At 45.4% G+C, this 27,605-nt stretch overlaps 1 protein-coding gene across 1 annotated transcript in view; it reads left to right on the forward strand.

Moving 5' to 3' along the window:
• HOXB7 (homeobox B7) overlaps nt 1–27,605 on the forward strand; it is a gene marked incomplete at its 3' end in the record, with an annotated part of 498,962 nt that overhangs the window by 136,431 nt on the left and 334,926 nt on the right. The gene's annotated exons all lie outside the window — the stretch shown is intronic.

Raw genomic sequence — 27,605 nt, forward strand, 5'->3', positions numbered from 1 at the left:
GACGGGGGGAAAATGCTCTCACTCCCCACTAGAATTTTCCCCTGGGTAGAATAACGACCCAATGGCCAGTGCACTTTTGGTGCTGCCGGGGTGTCATTACTGATGGCCCCTGGCTATAATTCAGGCCCCTGCTCCATCCCTGGCACCTAAGGCAAGCCCTTTTGAAGTCACAGCTCTGGAAACTGTTCATAGACTCTAAATATTGAATAAACAAATGTGCTTGTGTTTGTGTGTGGGAAGGATGGCCACCAGGAGAAAAATCTTGGGTGGTACTCCCATTCCTGGACATGTATAAGCCAGAGATGCTCCCATTTTTGGATTAATGGGAACCCTCACTCAACTAGTGATGAGTGCTAGGTAGCAGCTTAAGCCTGCTTTCTTTCTTTTTTTTTTTTAAATAAATTTATTTATTTTTGGCTGCGTTGCTGCACGCGGGCTTTCTCTAGTTGCAGCGAGCAGGGGCTTCTCTTCGTTGCGGTGCATGAGCTTCTAATTGCGGTGGCTTCTCTTGTTGCGGAGCACAGGCTGTAGGTGTGCGGGCTTCAGTAGTTGTGGCACGTGGGCTCAGTAGTTGTGGCGCATGGGCTTACTTGCTCCGTGGCATGTGGAATCTTCCTGGACCAGGGATCAAACCCCTATCCCCTGCATTGGAAGGCAGATTCTTAAACACTGCGCCACAAAGGCCTTCTTTTTTTATAGGTCAAGGATGCATGGGCTTGTGAGGCTTAGGAAGGATACCCCATGGTTAGCTGCATGTTAGGAGGAAGCAGCTGGGGCTTTAGTCCCTGGTAGAAGAAAGTCTGGCCCTAGGGATATCCCCACTAATTCCAGGTATGATGCAGGTGTGTGTGCCAGCTTATACATATGCTATAAGTGCATTGCGGTGGCCAAGGGATGTAAAGTTGAAAGATGGGTCAAGGGAATGGATTAACATCATTCCTTCTCCTTGGAACCTAGATAATCTTAAGGAGGAACAATGCAAAAACAAAGGTAATTGGACCTAGCGCCTTTGAGACTTTCCTCATTACCTATGTTCACCCGCCACAACTCCTGCGTAGGATAATTTCCACGCACAGGTCTAGGAAAAGGCATAGTGAAGTGAGGATTTCCCAGGTTTGGTCTGTTAGTAAGATCAGCAAGATATCCAGACTCCATGAGTAAAAGAATCCCCAAGGGACACATGTCCAGCGCCTGGGGATAATCCTGCTTGCTCCTTTTCCCAAGACAAAGCGGAAGAGGATGAGTCCCCAGACTTCTGGCTCGGGAACGTACTGTCCCATACACTCACCGTATCATTTATTTGGCACTGATCATAAAAACCCCTGACACCATAGTGCAATTTGCTGTTTACAAGGAACTCTTCAAATACATTACCTCATTTATATTTTACAAGAAACCAGTGAGGTGAGGTGAGGTAGGTTTATCGCCATTTTATGAACAAGAAGCTGAGGTTCCAAGAAGTTAAATAACTTACCTAAGGGCACAAGACTCTTAGGTAGTAGAGCCAGGATGGGAATTCAGTTTTCCTGACTCCTAATGCAGTATGCTTTCTTTATGCTGCCTTCCTTCTCACACACTTCTTTGTCTATTAGCTACTGTTTTGGTAGTTTCTGATATTGTTCCCTCATACATATGTAGGTGCCCTGCTCTCTCTGCTTTACTAATATTTCCTCAAAACCTATGATAATGCCCGCTACATAGTATGTGCTTAATAAAATTATGCTGAATGAGTGAATAAACAAAATAAATTATAAGCGGCCAGAAGGTGGGGCTCTAACTTTGACTTCTTGGGATCCCTCACAATCACTACACAGTGGAAGAGTAAATGTTACTGATAAGAAAAATGATATCCAGAGGGTGTGACTGACTCCCAGGAAGTCATCTGCCCTGGAAGGTAATATATTTTGAGGAAGAGGGTCCCTGCCGTGGCTTCTAGAATTCTATTCTTAGCATTTCTCATTACCTTCAACTGCCCCTCGCTCACCCTCAGGGTGAAGACATTTGGCCTGTGAACAGATGCCCAGAGGCTCAGGCCTGCATGTTTCTGATTTAGGAAAGAGGCACAGCGGTTTGTGTCTCCATGTGTTCCCACTGTCACCAGATAGGATAAAATGGTTTGTTTCTCTTGGCAGCCTCCACCCAACAGTTCCCCATGTGTGTGTTGCTTTCTTCAATTTTCCCCTCTACAAAATCTGGTCATGTTTAATAACAATAAATCAGAGGAGAGATTGCAGCCCGGAAGAGAAGTCCGGGGCAGCTGGGGTTTCCACATCTGGGGCCCATGCGGGTTGAAGCGATGACAATTCCTAATAAATGTTAATGGAGAACGTCCTCAGATTCATACACTCCAGCCATAATTTAGCCTGTCTCCATGCCAGATGACCTTTTGAACATGCAGAATACACCCATCATAGCACCAGCTACAGCCCTCGATCGCTTCCTGCATATGAAGTGGAAAAAAACAAGGCTTGTTGTTATTGATCATATTTCTCCATTTTCCTTTCCCTGGATTTTTCTTCAAAGGCTCACAGAGCCTTGGGGCCCCCAGCCACCCAGGTGGTTAGAGGCAAGGGAGTCAAGTTGAAGGATGTTTCCCTCTGCTCCTAAAAGAGGCCTCGCAAAGTCTGACAGCCAATGCCGTCCCTCAAGAGAGAGGGCTGGACATCAAAATACTGTCTACCCCCTTTCTTTGGTTTCTGAGACCCTTTGCTGATCCTGCTGGCTCTGGCCCTTTCACCAGCCCCTCCTCACCTTCCCACTCCTTGTAACTAGTCGACCTTCAAGGCTGGCTTCAGTCTCTGGCTTTTCTCTTCCTACATGGTCACCTCCATGCGTCTAATGTCCGTGTGCGGTTTTCCAGCTCTGACCTCTCTCTCCAGATGCGGTCCTGAATTTCTAACCAGAGGCTGGGTGTTTTCACTTGAGAACCAGCCACTGCCTAAAATTCTATGTGTCTAAATGAACCTATCATCTCATCCAAACACAGCTGGCCTCTTCTCCAAATTTCCGTATCTCTGTTAAGTGTGCTTCTGCTCTTTCAGCTATATAGACACTCTCTGTCTGCTGCCTCCTTTTCCCATCTGGCGAGAGGGTCATTGAATTTTCCATCCCAGTCTCACTCCTTTTAACTTCCACTGCCAGCCCATACTCCAGGCCCTCATCACCTTACTCTGAAATTTCCTCCTACCTGGTCTCTCTGCAAAGCCACCCCTGAACACAGCTATTAGATACATTACCTCAAGATGCTGTCTTGATCATGTCCTTCCCCAGCTCAGAATTCTTCTGTGGCTCCCCACTGACATCATTATTATCGTCATTCAAACTTTTTCATAATTAGGTGCCCGTGGAACCGCCTAAGATTACATAATGTTGGAGCCAGATTTTTAGACTATAGAGCCCATGCTTTTTAAAATTGTTTCCCCCTTACCTGATCTAGTGACATGCCTAATTAGAATTCATGTATTTATTCAACAAATATTTCTGGAGCTACCGCTACATGGCAGAGTCTGCTGAGAACTGGATGATAAAGTGGTAAGCGTCATAAACACTGTCCCTGGCCATATGGAAACACTTTCTAGTGGGGGAGACAAACAAATAAAGAGAGAAAACAGGCAAATAGATAAAATAATTTCAAACTGTGATAAGTGCTAAGAAACAGCTGGGAGAGAATAAGGGAGTGCTACAATATTTTAATCAGGTCTCTAAACTCTCACCTCTGCCATCACTACCTCTCCGGTTCCTGAAGGATATGATCACTTCTTGGGAACCCACCTTCAATAGCTCCAATAAGGACAAGCATAAGTACTATTTGTAAAACAAATAATTCCCCAAGGGCATCTCTATTTTTGTAGCCCAAATAGATAGTAAATAAATCAAGCTACATTTCTTGGACATTTAGAATCAAGAATGTAATCTAGTGACTCCTTGTTTGGACTGCAAATGGAATGGATCTTTACCTTAATGTATGAGGGACTCAGGTTAGACATGGTGAAAAACTTGCTGGCAAAACTTCAGTGGAAAAGGTGCCTGAGGGAGTGTATCAGTCGACTTTACTAAATAGTGCTGTATGACAAATAACCTAAAATCTCAGAGGTTACAAAACTTATTTCTTGCTTACGGGTTTGCAGATTGTCTGCAGTGCCTCTGTTCCATGTTGTGGATCTTGTTCAGGTCCGTGTACCTTCTCATTCTGGGACCCAGGCCAAAGTGACAGGGGCCTGCTCTTCTCATGGCCAAGGATAGAAATGGAAAAGCCAAGCCAAGCCAAGCAAGTAGAGTTAAAATCTCTGCTTACATTTCATTGGCCAAAGCAAGTCACGTGGCTAAATCCATCATCCGTGGAGTGGGGAAGTTTTCTCCCCCCATGGAAGGGCATAGAGGAGAGTGAATATTTGCTGAACAATAATACACTCCACCGCCAGGAGGTTATGGAGTTTCCTTCACAAGTGGTCTTTACAAATAGAAGAGATTGTTATCTATCTGGGTTCCTCTGGGTACCATATTACCTGAAGTATAGCAGAGGAGGACCAGAAGACATGATTTCTTAAAGATGCCTATTTTGGTACGGGGGCAATGTAATTCGTGTTTGATATCTGGTTGCCACTGAAGCCCCTTTTCCTTTTCCACCGGAGCTGTGCCATGGGGGTGATTTGCAGCCCAAGTCTTAATATCAGAGTCTCTAAGTGATTGTATACAAGTGACAGTCGCACAGCAAACAGAAATACAGAAGAGGTTCTGATACCATCGGGGAACAGTATTCCTGCCATCAGGCCAGCTTTGTCTGCCGCTGCAGTGCAGTTAACCCTGGAATGAAATTGGAGAGCTAACTGATGGTCAGAGGAGACTGGGAAGATTTCTATTTGTAACTGAGAGAGGCAGGGCTCAGCAAAAGGCGAGGCAAGAATAGACTTTACCATGGCTAGACACATTCAGTTTACCCACATTTATACATTGTATTAAATCACTTAATGGTTTTCATATTTGAACATACTCAAATGGAAATACGGAGGAACAGTTGTGAACCCATATCCTCAGCAGTTTTTCACTTCAAGTTTTCATATTCTGTACCCTTTTCACCCTCGACAATAACCTTTATCTCTCTTTTTACCCCAGGGTGCTTATTCTCCCTCTTCTCCCCTCTGAATATCTGCTATCAGGAACTTTTTCAGTGCTACTCAAGGTATAGTCTCCAGACCATCAGCAGAGGCATCATCTGAGAACTTGTTAGAAATGCAAATTATTGAGCCCCTCCCCCAGGCTTGCGGAATCAGAATCTTTGGGGATGGGGTGGGGAGGGGTTGTCCCATGAAATTCTGTTTTACTAAGCTTTTCAGGTGACAACTTAAGCACATTCACTGAAGTTTGAGAATCAAGGTAGGTCTGACTCAGTAGGTCTAGGGTGGAACCCATGACTTGCAGTTCTAACAACATGCAGACGACGTGGATGCTGCCATCTGTGGACCACACTTCCAGTGGCACTGCTTTAGAAGTCAATCACGTACACATGAAATGACAGCCAACAGTAAAAGCCTTACTGGTCCTGAGAGTATAGGATCAAAGTCTTCGTGAAAGACATGAGTCAGTAATGGTGGGATTTCAGATAAGAGCCACCAGGCTAGAAAACCAAAAAGCATATTCTGGTCAGAGGGTGGACTTGGAGCCTGTGAAGCCACAATGTGTGTGATTAGCTTTCTTCCGTATCTAGATCCCATCCTGGCTATGAATGATTAAAGAGGGAGTGTTGTATGGGGGGAAAGCACAGGACTGGAAGCAGAAGACCTGGATTCTAGTTCTTGCCCTGTCACTGAGAATGGAATCACGGCTGGGTCCTTATCTCTCTAATTCTCATCTATAAACTGAAGAAGATGAGAGCTACACAATCTCTACCACCCTTACTCTCCCCCCATCCCACACTTTTTTTTTTTTTTTTGCGGTACGCGGGCCTCTCACTGTTGCGGCCTCTCCTGTTGCGGAGCACAGGCTCCGGATGCGCAGGCTCAGCGGCCATGGCTCACGGGCCCAGCCGCTCCAAGCCATGTGGGACCTTCCCGAACCGGGGCACGAACCCGTGTCCCCTGCATCGGCAGGCGGACTCTCAACCACAGCGCCACCAGGGAAGCCCCCACCCCCACTTGTTTTATTACGCAAGATTACGATTACCTTAGCAACAATTTTCTCTCCAGACGCGTAAGGGTGTCTCAAAAATATAGGAACGGCAAAGTGCAGAACCGAAGGACCACTGAGTTAAATCCTTGGCCCTGAGTTACACTGTGAATCATGGGGAGAGTTAGGACCGACTCTATTCCACCACACCCCCCTTAAGGTAATGCTTGTTGAGCATCCAGGCTCTGAGCTAGACTCTCAGGGTGGGGATCCCTGCCTCCCGCTTAACGGCGTGACTTTGGGCAAGTTACTCTCTCGGAGCTGTAGCTTTCTAGTCTATAGAACAGGGACGACAATAACACCTACCTCATAGGGTTATCGTCAAGTTTAAAAGAGTTAATACATGTCAAGCGCTTAGGACAATGTCTGGCACGAGAAAAGCATTCGATAAACGTTAGGGGCTGCAACGAGGAGAAGGAAGGGTGGGGCCGGGTTAATCCCTGCCATCAAACTGTTGAAGTCTCCAGACCAGGTTGCAGGTCTTCCTGTCTCCTGTAGGTGGCGCCTCCCCTCGTTGAGCAGGCTATCAGCGTCCTGGAGCGTTTGAGGAGGAAGTTGAAGTTTCTTTCCATCTCTGCTCTGTTTAGTATTTCTAGAAAGGATTCTCCTGCAATCCTCTGAAACCTGTGCTCAGGACAGACAGGTTTGGGGATCCCGACTTCCTTCCTGAAATGGCTTCACTCCACCCCACCTCCATCAGAGGCCACTCACCATCGCCAGGAGCCGGAGCTTCCCCTGCGGATGCAACCCTGTAGGCCTTGTCGTGGGAGGATTTAACTCCCAGCACCTGAGCCAGGGAGTTCAGTGAGTTTCTTTCCTGCTCGGTTAAAATGACAAATTGGTACATGAGCGCTTAATGAAAGATGCTGGAAACGTCCGTGGAGATCAGAAAAATCGCCTCGCCGAGCTGACAGCCAGGCCATCTGCATTCCCACATTCCTATTAATTCCTTAACAATAAACGACAGGAGTGCCTAGAGGGTTAACAGCTTAATTTAATCTCTGAGATTCCTTCGTGGAGCACTGAGAATTAGAAAGGCATTTACAAAATGTTATCTGCACACCTGATTTTCCCCACTTGATGTGTCTTCTGGTGCGGTCACACCCATTCCTGACACACCTCACACAGAGGCTCTGCCCCTCTGGCTGATAGAACACTCTCCACTGGGCCACTCTTGGGCTCCTTGAACCACGCCATTGGGCTCCCAGTGTCACAAGATTTAGCCTCTTAGCAGTCGCCCCAAATGCCGGTTTACGTTATTTCCTCCAGGGCCTTTTAGGGACAGGAAAGTCCCCAAACAGAGCTAGAAAGTTGATGTCCCTGTTTCGGGTGAATTTCCTTCCCTGGTGCGGAGTAAAGGGAAGAGGTACTTGGTAGCAGCAACCAGCTTGGAGACCCATCAGTTCAGGCTTGAGAGTCTCTGGCAGATCATGAATTACTCATTGGAGAAGACCAATCCTAATGCCATTTTGTGGATAAGGAAACTGAGACCCGGAAATGTTTAATAGTTTGTTTAAGGCCATATATCCAGGTAATGTCAAAGCCTCAAAGTAGGATTCAATTCTCCTTACTCCCAGACAAATATTTGTTTGACAATAGGGTTGGCACATAGATTTCATCTTACGAGGTAACTCCCATCACTGGTTGGTAGGGGCTGTCCAGAGCCCTGTGGACTTCTCAGAAAGCCTCGGTTACAGTTTGGAGATGTCTTCTAGGGACAGAGAGGGGGCAGAGGTTTCAGGTACTTGCAGTCTCTGCACTTTTCAGTCTCTGCACTGTTTCCTTTGGGTTAGGCATTAAAGGCTTTTATTAAAATGGAAATGTTATCTGGGAGGAGTAATGCATTAAGCCATTATCTGTCATTAACAACTTGGCTAGAATTCATTTAAGATTAGTTTGCTAGTTGCCCAGCAGATCCCTAAGGGAATGAGAGTTTTGACTAGGATAGGGGCCTAGGAAAGGACACAGGGCCTTGCCCTGCAGGGTGCAATATTTCAGGGCTCAGTGTAGACAGGACTTAGGAGACACTGCATATCCAGTGGGCCCGAGGTAAGAGGAAGAAGTGACCCTGAAGACTTTTGCACAATCCTCTCTTGGCTTACCTTTGCGTAGTATGGTTTCTACCAGTCATATTACCTGATTCTCGGTTTCCCCAAAGGTAAAATAAAGAGCTGGACTAGGTCACAGGTTCTCAAACCTGTACATACTAGAATCACCTGGAAGACATTTTTTAAAAAAAATACCAATGTTTGGGTCCTACCCAGGCCAATTAAATCAGAATGTCCAAGTCTGAGCCCTGGGCCTCCTTTTCCCACCTCTCTATAGAATATCCTGGTATCAGTCATTATACCATCTGGTCCTTATCCCGATACTAACATACTTTATATACTTACAATTCCAGTTTCTGTATCATTCTGCATTTTCAATGTATCAAAATGCTTTCAGAGGCAGGTAACAAGAACACTTAACAAAAAGCCTCAAGAGCAGTTTTCACTGTCTCACAAAAGAAGTCTAGAGGTCCTACTTTGGTTCATCAGCTGAAAAATACAACTGAGCAGACTCCTTTCATCCTTTTATTTCTTTACTCTCAGCATTGGCTCTTGGTCTTTAGACTTGCTGTTGCATGGTTGCCATAGTTGAAGATCATGTTTTCATACAACTGTGTTCACAGCCATGAAGGAAAGAAGTGCAGGGGCCTCATGCATGCTCATCCTTTTAACTAGAAGAAAAATGTCCCCAGACATCTCCCAGTATGGTCTTCCTCTTACTTCTCATTGGCCAGAACTGGCTCCTGTGGCTGTCTTTAGCTTCAAGTGAACCTGGGAAAGCAAGAGTCTGGTACTTTCAGCCTTTATCATGAGAGGCAGCTCTGCTAGAAATAAAGAAGGGTGAGTATTGGGTAAGCTATTTAGAGAATCTGCCTAATTGCAGTAAATATATTTGGTAACACATAAGACATAATTAAATATCTATAATAACAGCTAGGGACCTAAATGCAGCTGCTACTTTATATATTACTTCCTTAAGCAGCTAAAGCCTTTTATTCATATCTGCAGTGCTAGCTCCTGAGACCACATCCTCCTACCTAGGCAGGAAGTATAAAAGAAGATCAAGGCCATTTAGATGTGTTTTGTTAACTTGTGATGTGACTATAAATGTCTTCCTGAACAGCAGACTCCTGTCATCTGGGATCTGATTCCTCCACCCCATCTTGCCAACTGACTTCACAGCGTTTAGACCTTTATCATACTCTTAAACAAGGCAGACCACGCATCTGCGCCTTCATCTCCAGAACAAATTTCATGGAGTTAGGATTGCTTTCCTTCCTGGTGTGAAGAAGGAGCCACTAGAGGAGGAGGGAGGGGAAACAAACTGCAGCTACCTCGAAACTTCTTAACTAGGGCCAGCCTTGATAAAGGAAATGAAAGACTTTCCTTGTGATTGGATAATGAGGCAAAATAAATTTATAGAGGTATTGGAGGCAGCGTCCCATTTGATTCCTTCGGCAGCTGGAAGGCAAGCTGCTTGCCCAGTGCCTGTGGGTCACCAACAGCAACATGGAGTAGAGTTTGTGGTGGCTGAGAGTGTGGGCTTGGCTGTCACACCCTGGGTTTGAACCCTGGCTCTGTGACCTTGAACGAAGGACTTACCACCCCTGGTTCCAGTTTTCTTGTTTGTAAAATGGGGAGAAAAATCATACCCATCTCATGGAGTTGGGAGGATTAAATGAAATATGCATAGAAAGCACTCAGCAATTGTGTCAATTACCAGGTAGTTTCTGAGATGTGTTCTATGAAACAGAAATGACCTGATTCAATGGCAGAGCCCAGGAATTCTAGCTCCAGTTTAGAATCTTTGGTCTCACTGATGAAAGCAACGGTTTCCCCATGGTGTCCCAGGGATCTTGTGAATCTTTTTTTATAACCCTTTTGCCTGCCTCATCCAATTCTTTTCCCATCCAATTCTTTTGTAATTATAACCATGCCTCATGTTCAGAAAATTCAGGACAGGAAAATCTGAGTGTGTTTAACAGATACACCTAGGGTTCATTATTCATATTACAAAATAATTATTTGTTTTACAAGAGAATTAACCTTTACAAAGTTAATTTCCTGTGTACGTGCAAAACTGAATGCAGAATATAAAAACTTTACACACAGCTTAGAATCATAAAATTGTGAAACCTTAGATAGAACTGACCTTTGAAACTATCTAGGCCAGCGGTTTTCATAATTTTATTGTAGCAGCCCTATTTCTTTCTTTATTTTTTTAAACATCTTTATTGGAGTATAATTGCTTTACAAAGGTGTGTTAGTTTCTGCTGTATAACAAAGTGAATCAGCTATATGCATACTTATATCCCCATATCCCCTCCCTCTTGCGTCTCCCCCCCTCCCACCCTCCCTATCCCACCCCTCTAGGTGGTCACAAAGCACCGAGCTGATCTCCCTGTGCTATATGGCTGCTTCCCACTAGCTATCTGTTTTACATTTGGTAGTGTATATATGTCCATGCTGCTCTCTCACTTAGTCCCAGCTTACCCTTCCCCCTCCCCGTGTCCTCAAGTTTATTCTCTACGTCTGCGTCTTTATTCCTGTCCTGCCCCTAGGTTCTTCAGAACCATTAGCAGCGCTGTTCCTTTAGAAGTCTGTCTTAGATTTCCTAGCTGCATGATGCAGAGGAAGGCAGAATTAACTCGGTTAAACCAGGGATGGGGAAGAGGCAGCGCTCACTCCCTTAGCCTCTTGCTCTATCCCAGAAGCAGCTTCGGAATCCCTCCAAGGAACCCTAGGGCTTCTAGGAACATAAATTTGAGTTCCACTGATCTACCACGGCCATCTTACTCTGTACATTCCTTTCGTAAAACTTGATACTCCTGTATTTCTGTTAATTCAACTGTCTTATTTTCTTTTTTAAATTATAGGTTCCTTGAGGGCAAGAACCTCTTTGTTTAAATTAAAAAAAAATTCTTCGTGTATTGCTCTGCATGTAAATGGAGTATTTAAGGTCTTGTTAAAGTCTTCCTGTTAGTGGCAGAAATGAACAGAAACCATTATTATATATAAACACCCTTTATTAAATCTTTGAAAAGTGATTTCATAGAACCACTGAATTTTCAGCTCGAAGGGACCTTAGAGAATGTGTACTTTCTCATTTTCTGGATGTGGAAACTGGGGCCCAGAGAAGTGATTCGGTTGATGTCATGCTGTAAGTTAATAGCAGAGCTGGGACAAGAGTGCTAGACACCTGATTCTTGGATTAAGGCCGTTGCAACTTCTAACAAGAGGCTGCTCTTACACTAGTAGAATCTTATAGATTTGTATTCCTGAAAACACACGTAAGCTACCTACAGATCCCTTTCTTTTCTCAACAGTTAATCCAGAGAACCATCTTAATAATCAAAGGCCTATGTTTTATTACGTAAATTTTTAAAAATTATAAAAGTAAAAATGGACTGACATAAGTAGATATCCAGGATATAGCAAATGGAAATGCAAGTATTATATGTGGGATGATCCCATTTTGTTTAAAGCTTAGGTTATTTCTCTAAGGTAGCTGAACGTATTTTTCTGTCACACATGACTCAAGTATCTAATGAACATTCAAGTATCTAATGATGTGACGACCACACCTGTTAGTTTATATAAGTTGACACTGGTGCATGACTCTAACAACTGTAAGAGGTTTTTATTTACTTTATCTTATTACATTTACTATTGCACAGTGTTGCATAGTATATATGCATCATAATTTATTTACCCAATCCTCTACTGACAACATTTAGGTTATCTCCAACTTTTCAACAAGCTGCAGTGAAATTCCTCACACAAACATCCTTTTGCAGAACACAGCATTTTTGTGGGACAAATTCCTAGAAGTGGAATTGCTGGATCAAATTTTTACATGCTCTATGGTATCTATTCTCAGGTTTTTCTTTTGCTGCTGAGACTAAAATGAATAAACCCCGGCGTCCATACATAACTTTGTAGTTTACCAGGGCTTTCACAAACATGATGTTACTTGAACTTTTTAACAACTCATGTGGGTTTACAGATGAGGAATATGAGGTTTAGATAAGTTAAGTAATTTGCTCAAGTCATTTAGTTAGGGAAGGTAGAGCCAGATTTGAAAACTAGGTCTTCTCACTCCAGGTGTAGGGCCGAAAGTCCCCAATGAAAATACAGAAATAAAGCATTAGGATAAGAACAGGAATGTGAACATGTTCTCTTTGGGCAGCAGAGACCACTAATCTGGCCTATTGGTGGATATAAACTGGGGCATAGACATCATCTGGCCTTCACCTTAAAATCACCTTAATACCTTAAAATCATCCTGAGAGCGATTCAGTTGTATCCCCAGAAACAACCACTGCCACAGTCTCCTGTGGTGAGAAGAGGTTCAAAAGCATATTGATGAGGGACTTCCCTGGTGGTCCAGTGGGTAAGACTCCACGTTCCCCATGCAGGGGGCCCGGGTTCGATCCCTGGTCAGGGAACTAGATTCCGCATGCATGCTGCAACTAAGAATCCGTGTGTCACAACTAAGAAGTCTGCATACTGCAACTAAAAGATCCCGGATGCCGCAACTAAAGATCCCGAGTGCAGCAGCTAAGACCTGGCTCAGCCAAAATAAATACATAAATATTAACAACAACAAAAAAGGAGTATTGATGAAACCATTTGTGCCCTAGATATAGAGGAGAGGAGAAGCCCTAAGATTTGCTAACTAGACTGCTAACTGGACAGGCCTTTGTGAGAGAAGAGGGGTAAGTGTGTGTGGCGGGGAGGCAGCATAAGGCACTTTTTCTTCTGGAGACAGAGGACTCTGCTCTGCTGCATTTCAACTTGCTAGTGGGTTTCTAGCATGGGCTGGGGCCCAATAAATAGCTCTGACAGTAAAGTTGTCCTTGTGCAAACATCCCTTTTTCCTGTCCATGCAAACTACTGATTGATGCTAAAGCAATTAAGTCTTATTTGGTTTAATAGACATTTGACGGGCACCTACCATGTGTAAGGCCCTGAGGATGTTGAGTTAGTTTGGGCCGCTATAACATAATACCATAAACTAGGCAGCATAAACAATAGACATTTGTTTCTTACGGTTCTGGAGACTGGAAGTCCAAGATCAGAGTGCCAGCATAGTGACGTTCCTGGTGAGTCCTCTTCCTGGTTTACAGATGGCTGCTGTCTCCTTGCTGTATCCTCCTCACATGGCCAAGAAAAAAAGGTTTCAGCTTCTCTTCCATTTTATAAAGGCATTATATCCCAACATTGGGGCCCCCACCCCCGTGACCTAACTTAACCCTGATTACCTCCCAAATGTCCACTTCCGAATACCATTATATTGGGGATTAGGGTTCCAACATATGAATGGGTGTGGGGCATAAACATTCAGTCCACAGCAGATGGGAGACTAGCAGTGCACAGAGGTCTCTGCCACAAGACTAGGGGGTCTTCTGTAGCACCTCCATTCTCAGCCACCCAACTCTACCCAACCCTAGATCTCTTGGGAGCAGAAGCTGATTGGGTGGGAGCAGAGCTAGCAAAGGCCTGTCTTGTCACACCACCGCCATGGACCGACGGCTGTGACGGGGCCTCGGCAACCTTTCAGGCCTGGGCTATCTCTGGCTCGGTCTCCTCTTCTGAGACCCTGTCTCCAAGCTGCATATTATGCTAGTAGGACCCAGAGAGATTTACTTGGTGACCTTTCAGGATGCGGAATCCAAGCAGGGGGAGGGAGCAAGTCAGCTCCGAAGTGGTTAATTTTACTGGCTCTTAAATTGATGAGCGGTGGGACGTCAGTCTGAAATGAACTCGCCTTGTTCGAAGGGGTTCTAAGACAGCGGAACTCAATCAGCAGCGGGCCGCACGGTTCAAGGCTGCAATTCATCCCCCGTGCCTCTGAAAAATGGGAGGTGACAGTTCATTTTGCCAGTGACAGTCTGTCGGTCTCGCTCGCTGCTTCTCCTGTCGACTGCCTGGCTGAAGTGAAGTGCAGCTCCAAGACACCCTCGTTTGGTATTCCACTCAGCTGAGCAGGACGGTCCCAGGACCCAAGGTGTGCAAATCTTACTCTAGCCCCGCAGCTTGTCTTCTTCCCCTCTTCATGCACGCACGAAATGCCGATACATGATTGCGCGTCCCAGGAGCCATCTTCCCGCTTCCTAGGCCTCACCTTTCCTTCCAACTTCCACTTCCGGCGGACTGGGTTTCCTCCTCCCTTCGGGACCTTGTATTGTAGAACAAAGCCATCCTGTTCAGAGAGCTTCCAGCTTCCTGACAGAGGACTGAGGGCAAGGTGAGGTATGGACATGGGTGTGGAGAAGTTGCTGCTGCCAGTGGGGGCATGGAGGGAAAACAGATACACTCAGCAGGACACTGCCTTCCCCACCAGGGCCTCGGCTTTTGAGGAAACTCCTGAACAAGGGCAGAGAGAGAGAGGAAGGAGAAAGGGAGGTGACCCTGTGATGCACACACTTAATCCTGGACTGTCCTCCTTCCCCAGTACTTTCTACTTCCCTTAAAAAAAAAAAAAGAATTAGAGCTCATGTATCTTTGTTAACTTTCCTCATTTTGATAACTGGTGTCATCTAAGGAAATATCCTCATTCTTAGGAAATACTACTGAAGTAGTCACGGGAAAAGGAACATGATATCTGAAATTTACTCTCAGATGGTTTGGAAAAAATATGTAAATTTACATAAATGGAAAACAATAAAGCAAACGTGACAAAAGCTAACAATTGATGAATCGAGGTAAATGGTATACAAGAATTCTAGTACTGGGGTACCTAAACTTTTCTGTAAGTTTGAAATTAATTCAAAATAAAAAGTATTAAAAAAAAAACCAAGAGACTTACCTTCAGCACTTCCTCAATACGCGTTTGTTTAGAACCTACGATGATGCACCAGGCACAGTAAGTGCTGAGGATACAGTGGTGAACATGATAGGAAAGGTCTGGACCCTCAGGGAGGGTTGGGAGGGAAGACAGGTGGTAGACAGGTAGTTACAGATGGGACTTGAGTTTTGAATGGTAGGTCTTAGTGCTACAGGAACGTATGAGAAGGAAACAAGCCAGCCTGGAGAGCCAAGGATGGTTACCAGAGGAAATGATGTTTAAGTTGAGACTTGAAGCATGAGGAAGGGTCAGCTGAATGAAGGGTAGGGGGGAAGAGTGTTGCAGAGGGAGGGAACAGCACATGTGGAAAAATGAAAGTGGGAGTGGGTGTGTCTCAATGAGAAACTGCAAGAAGTCTGCTACTGAAGATAACAGAGAGTAAGAGGACCATTTGGCAGAGGAGATAAGCAAGAGGTCAAGCATGGTCGGGGGGATGGGGACATCCTAGCCATATTGAGGGGTTTGGAAGCATAATATTGGGAGGCTACTAAAGTTTTAATTAGTGAGGGACATAAGCAGATTTTTTTAAAAAGAGATCACTGGCTATAATGTGGAAAATAGGTTGACAGGGTATAAGACTAAGGGGCTGCAAGATGAGAGGTGATGGTGGCTTGGAAGAGGAGAGAAGGCAGCAGGGCTGGAGAGAAGTGGAGAGTTTGAAAGATATTTAGCAGGTGGAATTGGCAGAGGGAGAAAGAGGAATGAATGACCCCCAGGTTTCTAGATTGGGCAATTGGATTATCCACAGTACCATTTACTGACGTGGGGAAGATGGGAGGTGAGGGAGAGTTGGCTAAGAAGGGGCCAGTGGTTATCTTTGTGAAATCTGGGTCCACCCTGAACATATCACAACCAAAAAGTATAACACCTAGTAAAGCAGAGTCCCAGACAGGCTGGAACTAAGGCTCCAGTGAGTGAACAGAGTAAGGATCTAAACCCCTGTCTGACCACACCCCTGATTTTCAAGGGTCCAGAAGTCCTGTAAGAGAGAATTTGAACCTTTTCTATTGTGATTTAGTCATATTCAGGCAGCTCTGTAGGGAGCTGTGACGGATAGATTGCTTTACCTGTTCAACAACTCTACCCACCTTTAGAAACAGCGATCTGTGTTGTCTAGGAATTTCTTCTCCCTCATTTCCACTCATGTGGTTTCTGTAGGAAGTGCTATGTTCTTACATAACACTGCCCCCATGACCACAACTGACCTGGGTTGGGCCAATGAGAGCCGTTCTATGGCCTAAGAAACAATGGAATCCAGGGGCCCAAAGACAAGCTGCATTTAAGGCCTGCCTTCCATGTTCAGTTATTCAAGGCTTCCTTGGAATCTTGGTGACAATTAATTTCTTTTTTTTTTTTTGCCTAAGGCTGTTTGATTTGGGTTTCTGTCTCATCCAATCAATCATCCATGGGACTCTTAAAAGAAGGTTGTTGGAAAGAAAAGGCGACTGCTGAGAGGAGGAAAATCACAAAAGTAAGGATGGAGTCGGCAGATGGGCCACACTCAGTGACAAACTTTGAGTGGAAGGCAGCATATGGTTATTCTTAAGCCCTCCTGACCCAGCCCTGGCAGGTACTGAAGTCTCTTGTCAGGTGAAGGGTAAGCAAGGCCACACCTTATGGGCAGCATAGCAAAAGTAGGCACTTTTCAATAAAAGCCAAGGGACAAATAAGAACCAATGGGTTGACAGAGGCAGAAGTGATGCAAATCTGTGAAATAACCCTGGAAATATCAAAAAGACACAAGAGGGCTTCCCTGGTGGTGCAGTGGTTGAGAGTCCGCCTGCCGATGCAGGGGACACGGGTTCGAGCCCCGGTCCAGGAAGATCCCACATGCTGCGGAGCGGCTGGGCCCGTGAGCCATGGCCGCTGAGCCTGCGCGTCCGGAGCCTGTGCTCCACAACGGAAGGAGCCACAACAGTAAGAGGCCCGCGTACCGCAAAAAAAAAAAAAAAAAAAAAGACACAAGAAAGGAGGAAGACAGACTGAGATCATCACATCTGAGAGATGGGGGCTATGATCCAGTGGTCTTAGGGACAAATTGTTAAAGTGATCTCACCTGGTAGTACCTGGGAACCCACATTAAAACTTATTAGTACAAAGAACAGCCACTGAGGAAGACCAGATCTGAGCCAGGAGTTTAGTAAAGTTGACCAAAGATGGAAGATTCCAGAGGTCAATGATCAAAGCTCCTAGGGAAAAAAATTCTGAGATAAGCATTGCTTGCCTTCAGATCCCTTTCGTTCTCCATCCTTCCTTGGTACCCAATCCCTCAAGTTGATTTTAATATTAATACTTAATTTTTAATATTCACCCAGGCCTGAATTCTCTTCTCTTGGGTAATGCTGAGCGTCCCAGATATTTCTTGCTTTCATGTCCTGTCAAAATTTACCTGCCTGTATCCTGTATCAGCCCCTGAAGACGGCTGCTAATCTGATCAACTGATGTGTTCTAATGGGATAAGGAGTGAGAATGGAGCAGCATATTAGCCCTGCCAGGTAATTCATATCTTATTTATTTACAAATTCTTACTACCTGACACTGTTCCTGGAACACACCAGGTATTCAGTTCATGTCTGCTTAAATGAAAGAGATGGAGTATGCTTCTTTTCTGGAGGCAATCTCTTACTCAAAGTTAAGGCTCTCCCTCATGGTAAGAATTTCAAGTACTGTTAATAACCTATAAGGGAAAAGAGTCTGAAAAAGAAATCATGGAATTCTGGATGTTAGAGCTGAAAGGAACCTTATTTCCTCATGTACCGTTGAGGAAGTGGGTCCTTTAATAAAAAGAAAAGATAATCAAATTACCTGTCCTAGATGATTTAGTTACCAGAAGACACGATGCCAAACCAGATATTCTCTTGGAGTTCCTATAAACTCCATTATTCTTTGGCTTCATGACTCTGTTTTGGACACTAACCTATAAACTCTCTGAACAATCAGACTCATGCTCCTCTCAGTGGCCTGAGAGAAACAGTGTGGATTGGGTGGGGATAATTGTTTGGAAGCCCATGGTCCTGTCACTTAACTATTTTCTTACCTAGAATCTTCCCTCGTTTGGCATCAGCTAACACAGGAAGTGGTAATGCTATTATCTGTAGATTCAGCCAAATCACCATTTCCTGATTCCAATGTTCAACAACCACTTTTGAATCCTCCCCTCACTTCCTCTCTGCTTCAGTTTGAGGTTCAAAAGCCTCCAGGAAGCAAATTAGTACTCAGCTGAGCAGAATGGGGCCCCGACACCCTTGTGGTTCAGCTGTTCGTTAATTTGCTGTAACTCAGGTACATCCCTTCTCCAGTCTGGACCTCAGTTTTTCACTATAAGCTGCAGGGTTTCTCAAGTCCCTTCTAGCTCTGAAATCTAAGATTCTTTGATGAGGTTCTGAAAGGAGAATTTTATGAACCAGCTCCTTTTGGAAAGAAAAATGTGTCATACAGCCCTATGAATCTCTTATTAGCCCAAAGCTTGTTTTGTTTCAGAGCACTATACTGAAACCATGAAAGAAATCAGAAAAGCAGGAAGACTGGCAGTGTCTGCCAGTGTCTCATATGATTTGGTAAATGGACTCAGAGGATGCCAGCGTCAAAGTGGTCAGAGCAGCTCTTTGCCAAGGCTGAGTGGTGGTCAAGGGAAGAGGCTGTGGGCTCCTCCTTTGATACTGCTACATTCCTCTCCAAGCCTCTGTTTTCCATCAGTTTAGCATGAACTGGTCTCCTACTCTGGGCCAGCTTGGAAGGAATTGTATCCTGGTTTTGTTTCCAAATCAGTATAGAGGTGAGGACGTCCTGTTGAGGCTCTCCAATGGTGATCATCACACTCTCTGTTTTTAACCATAGAATTAGGGTTAGAAGCCCTAGTAACTAGCACTGGTGAGATGGAAAACTCACTTCCTGGGGCAGGGTTCCACTGGGGATTGTAGAGTGAGAACTATTAAGCCTACCCTATTAAGCATAATTGGGTACCATCTTCTCCTGGGGACTCTGGAAGCCCTCAGCCTTCTCTTCCTCAGGCATTTTCTCCCGGGGGTAAGATGTTGAAAGTTGGAGGTTAAATGACTTGCCCAAAATCACACTGTTGGTGGCAGAGCAGAGATGAAAACCTCAGCCGATCTTCCAAGTCCTTATTCTGGCTCTTATGGGACCATGCCACACCTGCTCCTTGTAAAAGGGACAGTCGCACCTCCTGAGGACACTGGGCAGGGATGCCAGGTATTGATGTGACTGCCGTTCCAGTTCCCAGTGACCTTTTACATCCTGAAGCCTGCTCAGACTGTGGAGGAAGCAGCTCTGGAGCAGCGGGGGTTGCCATTTGCAGAGCTGCCCCGGTGAAGATAACAGGTTGTCTGTCATGTACGAAGCCTGTGTATGGCCCAGACCACAGAGCTTCCATCGGAGGAGAAATTAAACCTGTCTCACATACCAATCCCAGTGCTCTGATTACATTTACAGAGGTCATGGCCTGCATTCTGTCACCATGGAAACCTCTCATGCTGCCAGTGTTGTCTGTGTGTGTGGTTGATATTTAAAGGCAAAGTCACAGGCCCCATTGCCCAGCTATCAGATGCCAGGGGCAATCGCTCTCCTTCACCAGCCTGAGTCCTGGTGCTTCATCCAAGAGATAAGAGGAAGAGATGGGGAAAAGGGCCCACCTGTCTCCAACAGGCAGGCCTCCAGTAGAGCCAGGTTTGCAGGGAGGGGGCTCTGGGATGGCGCTGCTGGTATAGCAGCTGTGGGGGAACCAGAAAGCATCCCGACTTTTTCAGAATACAAGCATCTTCTCACAGGCACATGAGCCCACTGTTAAGTAGAGCCCTTCTTTCTCTAATAACTTCCAAGTCGTGAGCACATTTCAGAGCAGCCAGATGGAGCTGGGGAAGGCCCCTCTGCCTGAGTGCCCTTGGTGGTTTCGATTTTGCACATCTGGTAGCTGTGTGAATTGTGCTGATAACAATACCATTTATGAAGGATCCCTGCTTCTTCCAAAGACCCCACAGCACTGTCCTGGAAAAAGCTACCAGGGGAGTGACTTATCAGGAGTCCCAGGTGTTGGAAGAGGTAAATAACACCTGATTCAACAGAGTAAGAAAAGAACACAAGTGCTGACTCGGCTTGTGACCATCAATTTTTTCTTTAGTCTCAAGACAATTATTTCCACACCATTGAATGGAGTGTAGATAACACCAGCACCTTAATAGGCTGGGAGCAGAGGCTGTTTAGAGGAGATTTTAAGCACCGTGAGCATAAAATGAACATGAATATTCTGCAATATGCATCTTACAACTTGTCATTAAGTGGATGGCCTCAGTGATGTGATGCAACAGGCTTTGATTGGAATATTGAGCTCTGAGAAAGGAAGTTCTGCATCAATAGTCTCACGATGTGGAATATCACATATTACTCAGTAAGACATGTCATTGTATTGATAGTGCATATGCTAAAAAGTACAGCAGTGGATAATAACAGCTTGAGTCTCCACAAGGTAGTTTTCTTTAGGAATTTACAGCCACTCCCTGAAGCTTCTCAATGTCCTTGTGGGTGGAACATGGTATATCCTGAAATTACAACTAGGGAAATGGAGTGAATCTATTTGATTTAATTTCCTCTTTATTTTCTCTTACATTTTCTTTCTATTTCTCAATTTCTTTACTTTTTCATCCAGTTTCTCATTCACTTTCTTTGTTTCCATTTTTCTTGCTTGCTTGTTTTATCCCTAGTCCATCACCGCTCCCTGTCAAACACCCCCTCCTAACCTCCCCCGCTACACTGCTTTCTGTAGAGCTCAGCCCTATAGACTAAAGAGGCTACCGACTCCTGGGATATAATCTGCCTTCTGATTGGTTCTTTCTGGGGTCTGTATTTATAGTGGAAACTTGGTTTCTGCCACAGTGAGTGAAAAGAGGAGTTAATATCTCATGCCTTCCAGACGAAGGTTTTCCCCATGCGATTCAGAAGCACTGCAAGTTTTCTAGAATAGATAGCGCAGGGAGGAAACCTTTGGAGGTAGGCAGGGAGAATCTGCAGGCTGATTATCCCAATTCATTACAGCCCGGTGCTAAGGAAGCCAAGGCCACTCTTTCCATCTTTTTAAAGGCAAGTTTGCTTCATAAAGAGGAAAAGCTCTCATCCTTGGAGACCAATGACACACATATCTCAGCCAGTCACTCCTCAAATATATCTTTAGTGAGCAAGGAGGTTCAAATGAGAGATTATGGATGATTCAGTATCCATATAGGCATTAAGCACCTCCCAGGGCTGGCTGTTGTGGGGAATGAATGCAGAGATCATCATAATTGCTAACATAGGTGACTCATCTACCATTTGCAGGCAGTTATAAACACAATATATATTAGCTCTTTGAATCCTCACAACCACCTTGAAAGTACTAATAGTGTTGCCATTTTACAGATAGGGAAATTGAGGTAGGGAGAGGATAAGTAGCTTGACCAAGGTCATAGTAGGCAAGTGGCAGATTTGAGCAGAGAACTGCCTGACTTCAGGGCCACTATACTCTCTCACCTCTTTGGTGGGGTCAGGATTGTGCTTTGGGATGTGTATTCTGAATATGGATGAAGAGTGGCCTGTGATAATGGGGAGATTGGATGCTGAGGGTTGGATTAAAAGCCATTTCAGTATCACATCTCAATAAAGATAATAAGAACCCAACCCAGAGTGGTGACACTCAGGATTCAAAGGAGGGATTCAGGGCTTCCCTGGTGGCGCAGTGGTTGAGAGTCCGCCTGCCGATGCAGGGGACACGGGTTCGTGCCCCGGTCTGGGAAGATCCCACATGCCGCGGAGCGGCTAGGCCCGTGAGCCATGGCCGCTGAGCCTGCGCGTCCCGTCTGTGCTCCGCAACGGGAGAGGCCACAGCAGTGAGAGGCCCACGTACCGTAACAAACAAACAAACAAACAAAAAACAAAGGAGGGATTCAAAGGACATTGTGGAGAGGTAAGATTGGCAGGGTTGGTGGATATTTGGAATGGGAATGAGGAAGGGTCCAAGATGAGTCCTACATTTTGAGTTTGGATTACTGGACAAGAGCAACTTCTTTATAACAGTTACAATTTGTTGAGCCTATACCATATATGCTTACAAATGCCATCTTACTTAAGCTTCATAATTACCCTGTAAGGTAGGAATTATGATATCCAATTTACAGATGAGGAAACTGAGGCTAGTAGAGCTCTTTCCAGAGGCTTAGAGCTGCCAGGTGGTTGAGCCAGCATTGGGACTCACATCTTTGAGACTCATAAGCTCATGCCACTTTCACTGAACTTTGTTGCCATTACAAGGATTAAGGGGAGAGGAAATAATAAATTGGTGGAACTGTTCAGATATCCGGGTGGAAATGCACAACAAAGGTATAAATTAGAAGAGTCATCTGCATGAAGGGGAAATTTGTGGTGGTGGGAGAACGAAACCACTGGGGACTCAGAGAACAAAGAGAGAAAGGAGAGGAAGAGGAGAAAGGCAAGTGTGAAACTCTGGTGATTACCTGCGACTAGAAGGTGAAATGAAGAGAGCCAAAGAAGGAAGCAGGGAAATAATAGGAAAGATAGGAAGAGGACCGGATAGGGCAGTGCCAAGGAAGCTGGGTGCCCAAAGCAAGAGCAAGTGGCCGATGCCACCCAGTGCTGCAGAGAGAGGTTGGTAAAGACTAAGCAGAGGTGAGAAGGAAGGAGGGCATCGATGCCCTCAGGAGAGCCACTTCACGGTGCAAAGACAGGCAAAGGACATGAGATCTGATGGGGGAAAGGAAGGAGAAGAAAGGATGAGATTGGAGAAGGTATCGGGGTTGAAGGAATGTTTTTGTTTGTTTTGTTTTGTTTTTAGGATAGAGGAGACCAAGGATGTTAGCAGACAGAGGGGAAGACTGAAGATGAAAAAGACAGTGAGATTGAAGATCTAAAAGGTGGTAGGAGATGGGGGGGGTGGATCATGAATTCTGTGAAAAGATAGGAGGAGGGACAATTCACTGAATTGAATTACTTTTCAATTCAAAGTAAAGTCTAAAAATCAGTGCAACGAGGACCGAGAGTGCTGTCTTGTATATGAAAGAGCATGGTTTACATTGGTAGAAAATGCTGCTAGAGAGGAAGTCCAAGGATGTTTAGGACATTTAGGACAAGGATGTTTAGGATTAGACATCTAGAAAGGGAAAAATCAAAATGGACACTGACACAATTCTGCAGGAAAGGAAAGAATGTATTTCGGGGACCTAAAGGTCATTACACACAGGATGTCCACTAGGGGAAGGGTATTTTCACCCACTTTCTTGCATTGAAATAATCAGCCATTGCTGGTGTTTTTTCTGACTCCAGGCAGTGTTTCTGTTGGTAGTTGTAAATATTGGTGAGTCTGGCCAGATTACATCAGTTCCTCTTAGTGTGCATATTCCTCCAAGCATGTGTGCACCTGTGTGGTGCAGACCAGAGTTTTCTATCAGATTCTAAATAATTGCCTCTTCTCTCACCTTGAATCCCCCTGCCCCAACGCTGAATTCTAACACCTGTAGTAAAGTGAGGGAGAAGAAAGGGAAGAAATAAAGGAAGGGGCTTACGAGCTTAAACTTTTGCCTTTTGAAATAATAAATGAAAGGAAATCAAAGAAAGCCAGTTCTGCCTTTGTAAGGTTGCTTCCCTTCTATTATTTACTTTTAATCTCCCTAATCACCCCTAAAAGAAAGGGTTACTCCTTCCATAGTTTTCCAAATTTATCATGTCTGCAAATACCTAGCCTATAAAATTAGCCTTGACCCCACCTGCCTCTCATGCAGATTAACCCCACAGACTGCCTGCATGTCTCACTCAGAGAGTGCACAGCCTCATCTGGCTGCAGCTGACACTTTCCGCATGCCCCGCACCACCACCCCCCCACACACACTTCAGACTCCCAAGAGAACCAATCAAAGACAGAGAATGTCAGAGTCATCAACCTCGTTGGTCTTTAGGGCCTCTGTTCGACTCAGCAGTGCCCCTGGGGGATGTCTAATGCGGTCTAAGGGATAGGCAAAGAAGATACAAAAAAATAAGTGGGAAATATTAGGGAAAAATAATAAGGGGAGTGATAGAAATATGAGATAAAGAACAAAGAAAGAAATGTTACTATTTAGATGGAGGGAGACCAACTCTGATTGTTTCACAGAGCTGCTTAGCGATCCCTGGGCTGTAATTATCCATCTCAGATGTTCAGTTCTGTAAGAGCTTTGGACCAGCACTAGAGAACCAGGATTCTAATGCCAGCACAGCCCCTGCTGAGGTGGGTGGCCCTGTGCAGAGCACTAGGTCAGTTCCTTATCTTAAATTTGAATCACCTTGAAGACTCTTGAGTTTTAATAGTCCCTCATTCTATTCTGAGTCTGTGCCTCACTGAGAACCTGCTTTGGGAATGTTCCCTGATATGATACGAGAACCTGGAAGTGTGAGCTGGAAGGGGAGGCCATCGAAGTGCATTTGTGTGAGTGTGTGTATAATAAGACCCACCTAAATGGAAAGATTCGCTAATTAGTAAAAGCAAGGCTTCTGGCAAGCTGTGGAAACCCTGCATCTTAAGGCCGCTGAGCGATGTGCCCAAGCGAGCATCTTGTGTCCAGCTCCTCTGCCTCAAGGGTGCAATAAGGCTTGGTTTCCGGGGTCTGACCAAGCATGCAGCGAGCCTGGTTCTTGGCACAGGCTGGATGCGTCATCTCTCCTTCCACAGTCCTTAATGAAGTGTGCAGCTCTTGTCCCCATTAGGCCCCAGCATCGTCAATAAAAGAGTCAATAAGCCCAGTTGATGGGGTTGGGACCCAGGGGCTGAGATGCAGCGGCCGCACATCCACAGGGCAGACGTCAGCTCCACTGTGTGTCGTGACCCAGCATCCAGGGATCAATAACCAGCTCAGAATAAAGCCCAAGAGCTGCCCTCTGCAGTCTCCTCTCCAGGCCCATTTCACCTAGGGCGGAGCAGTGCCAGCCAGCTCCTGCTTTGCTTGCAGTTGTTCCTACCCATGCCATTCTGGGTGCCAGATGCTTTTGAGCCCTCTGGACACCCCATGGATGCATATTCAGTGAGCGCCCACCTGGCATGAGAACATGTAGACGGCATCTCCAAGCAGCCCAGAGGCTGGCATGGGCCCTGTTTTCTCTGTCTTCTGTCTCCTGACAGTGTGTGAGGGGCCCCTGTGGACCAGGTGGTATCCTCTCTGCATATCGTGCTGTGGACTCCATTCCTGGCTGCTCTGCATCTCTTTAGATACCTTTATCTTATCTAATTACAAGGAATTTCAGATTAATTTCATGGCCTCTGCTCCAAAGGACCTCGTATCTGTGAGGACCTTGTATTTTAACCTTGTCATTCTTTTGTTGTTTGCCTTTAAAGGGGAGACAGCTAAGCAGGGGATGCGAGGATCTTGCTGGAATTGGGGCTGGGGGGAGGGGAAAAAGAGGGAGGCAGACCGACCTGGGACTTGTGTATTCTGCTCCATCCCCCTGCCTGCATGTGGAGACAGCTGGCTGCTTACTCCCATGACAGCCACATGGTACCCAGCCACACAGAACAGGACCCGGGCAGGGACTCGTCTGCTGCCAACCTCTCCAGATCCCTTTGATATTTCTGACAGAGCCGTAAAAGACTCTTGACTATCATGTTTTGCCTTGCCTCTCTCTACCTCCTCCAAGACTCCTCAGTGTGGTTTCCATGGCTACCCCCAATCAGATTTGGCTTCCTGCAAAATTGGATTTCAAAGAAGGACAAGGCTTCAGAGGAATTTGTCCATTTAACAGAATGTCATTAGGAGTAAGGCTGACTGCTGAACCAGGGTCCTTAGATGATTAAGGAGGGGCTGCACTCATGTGTGGAGGCAGGTTTCTGTCTGCAAGAGGAAACTTGATGCAACATGACAATGGCATATTGGAATCTGCCAGTCACTGCACTCTACCCAGCTCTGCACCTCCCTCCACCCTATCCCTCTAAAATCCACAGTGGATGTAGAATAGCTTTGCCTTGAGTTTCTGCTGCTTCCCTTGGTATAAGTAAGCTATGACAGGCAGTGAGGCCTGATAGGACATGCAATTACCAGGGTTTATTGCTTTTTATCAAACAACCCTTTAACTTGTAGCCTAGATCAGCCTTTGACAAATATCCTTAAAGAAGAGGGGGAGGTTGTCAAATTTCCTTCCACTGCTGAGAGGAAAGCAAGGCAAAGTGCTGGGGTTACGTATAGGAGGGACCGTGTTTCCCTCATTGTTTTTTAGAACGGTTTTAGATTTAAGAAAAATTGCGACGGTAGTATGGAGAGTTCCCATATAGTCTCCCTTGCCTTTTAACACATGTCAAAAGTACTCAAAAATGATTCCAGAGCAGCTACAATTTTGTAGAAGGAGCACTGAGTGTGGTAAAAATAAAAATGCCCCAGCAGGGAACTGGTATTGCTCTGGAGCCTAAGAGGCAGCCTGCCCACTGTTAACTTTCCCAGGGCAAGAAGCCCTTGCAACAGGAGCCAGATTCCCTGAGATCCTGGCCAGCCCCTGTCCCCCACATTTCTACCTCAATCTACTGCAACTTGTGGTTGCATCATGTAACCCTGAAACCAAGGCACCATTCCTCTTCAGACGGCAGGACTCAGATGTATAGATGGCTCAAAGCTGCTGGACCACTTAAAGGATCAAGCCCCCAACCCTGAAACGTATCTCTGGAGGGAAACTATGCCAGGAGTCAGGCACTGCTACCAGGAGCCCTTCTGGAGAGTTTCTCCTTGCTGCTCCCATCCCCATATCCACGGTTCTGTCATTATTTCCCCTGTTGCTGCTGTAAAAACCACTTGACCCGTCTTCTCCATTTTCTTTCTCTTACCACTCCCAATGCTTCCCACATATTCTGTAGGTAGAATCTGAGAAGAGAAACTCCATTTTTCACAAAGAGGAAATTGGTAGAGGTGAAGTGAGATGTGTATAAGATCACATACTATTCAGGGGCTCAGGTTAGCTCACTCCTCAGCTCAAAATTTGTCGACGCCTCCCCAATGTCCACTCAATTGAGTTCAGAATCCTCACTCTGACTTTCAAGTCCCTTTACGATAGAACCTCAATTTTTCTAGACAACCATAATTTCCCTACACCATCCAGTAAAAGAGGGTCATTAGCTCTTCCTCAAGCAGGAGAAGGCTTTTCCATCTTTGTTTACTCTGGTCCTTCCACCTGGAAAGCCCTCCTGCCCCTTCAGAGTCTGGTGTGTTCAGAGTCATCGCAAATGCCACACACACCACTAAACGCACATACACTGGCACTTCCCTCTTTTCTTATATTCACCTCCCTCCTTTTAGCGGGCACTTTATACTTTTTTCATGGTACTTGGCCTATAGTACTTAACAAAAAACACCCTTTAAGATAATTGTAGATTCACAGAAGTTATGATAAATAATACAGAGCTATCCTCTTCACCCAGGTAACATCGTGCAATATCACAGGACCGTATCACAGCCAGGACATTGACACCCAACACCTACTACTTTGAATGAGAGGGAAGCACACTTCTGTGATCTTGTCCTTCACTTTCCTCCCTTTGT

This window comes from Stenella coeruleoalba (assembly GCF_951394435.1).
Source record: "Stenella coeruleoalba genome assembly, chromosome: 19".
NCBI classification, from domain to species: Eukaryota; Metazoa; Chordata; class Mammalia; order Artiodactyla; family Delphinidae; genus Stenella; species Stenella coeruleoalba.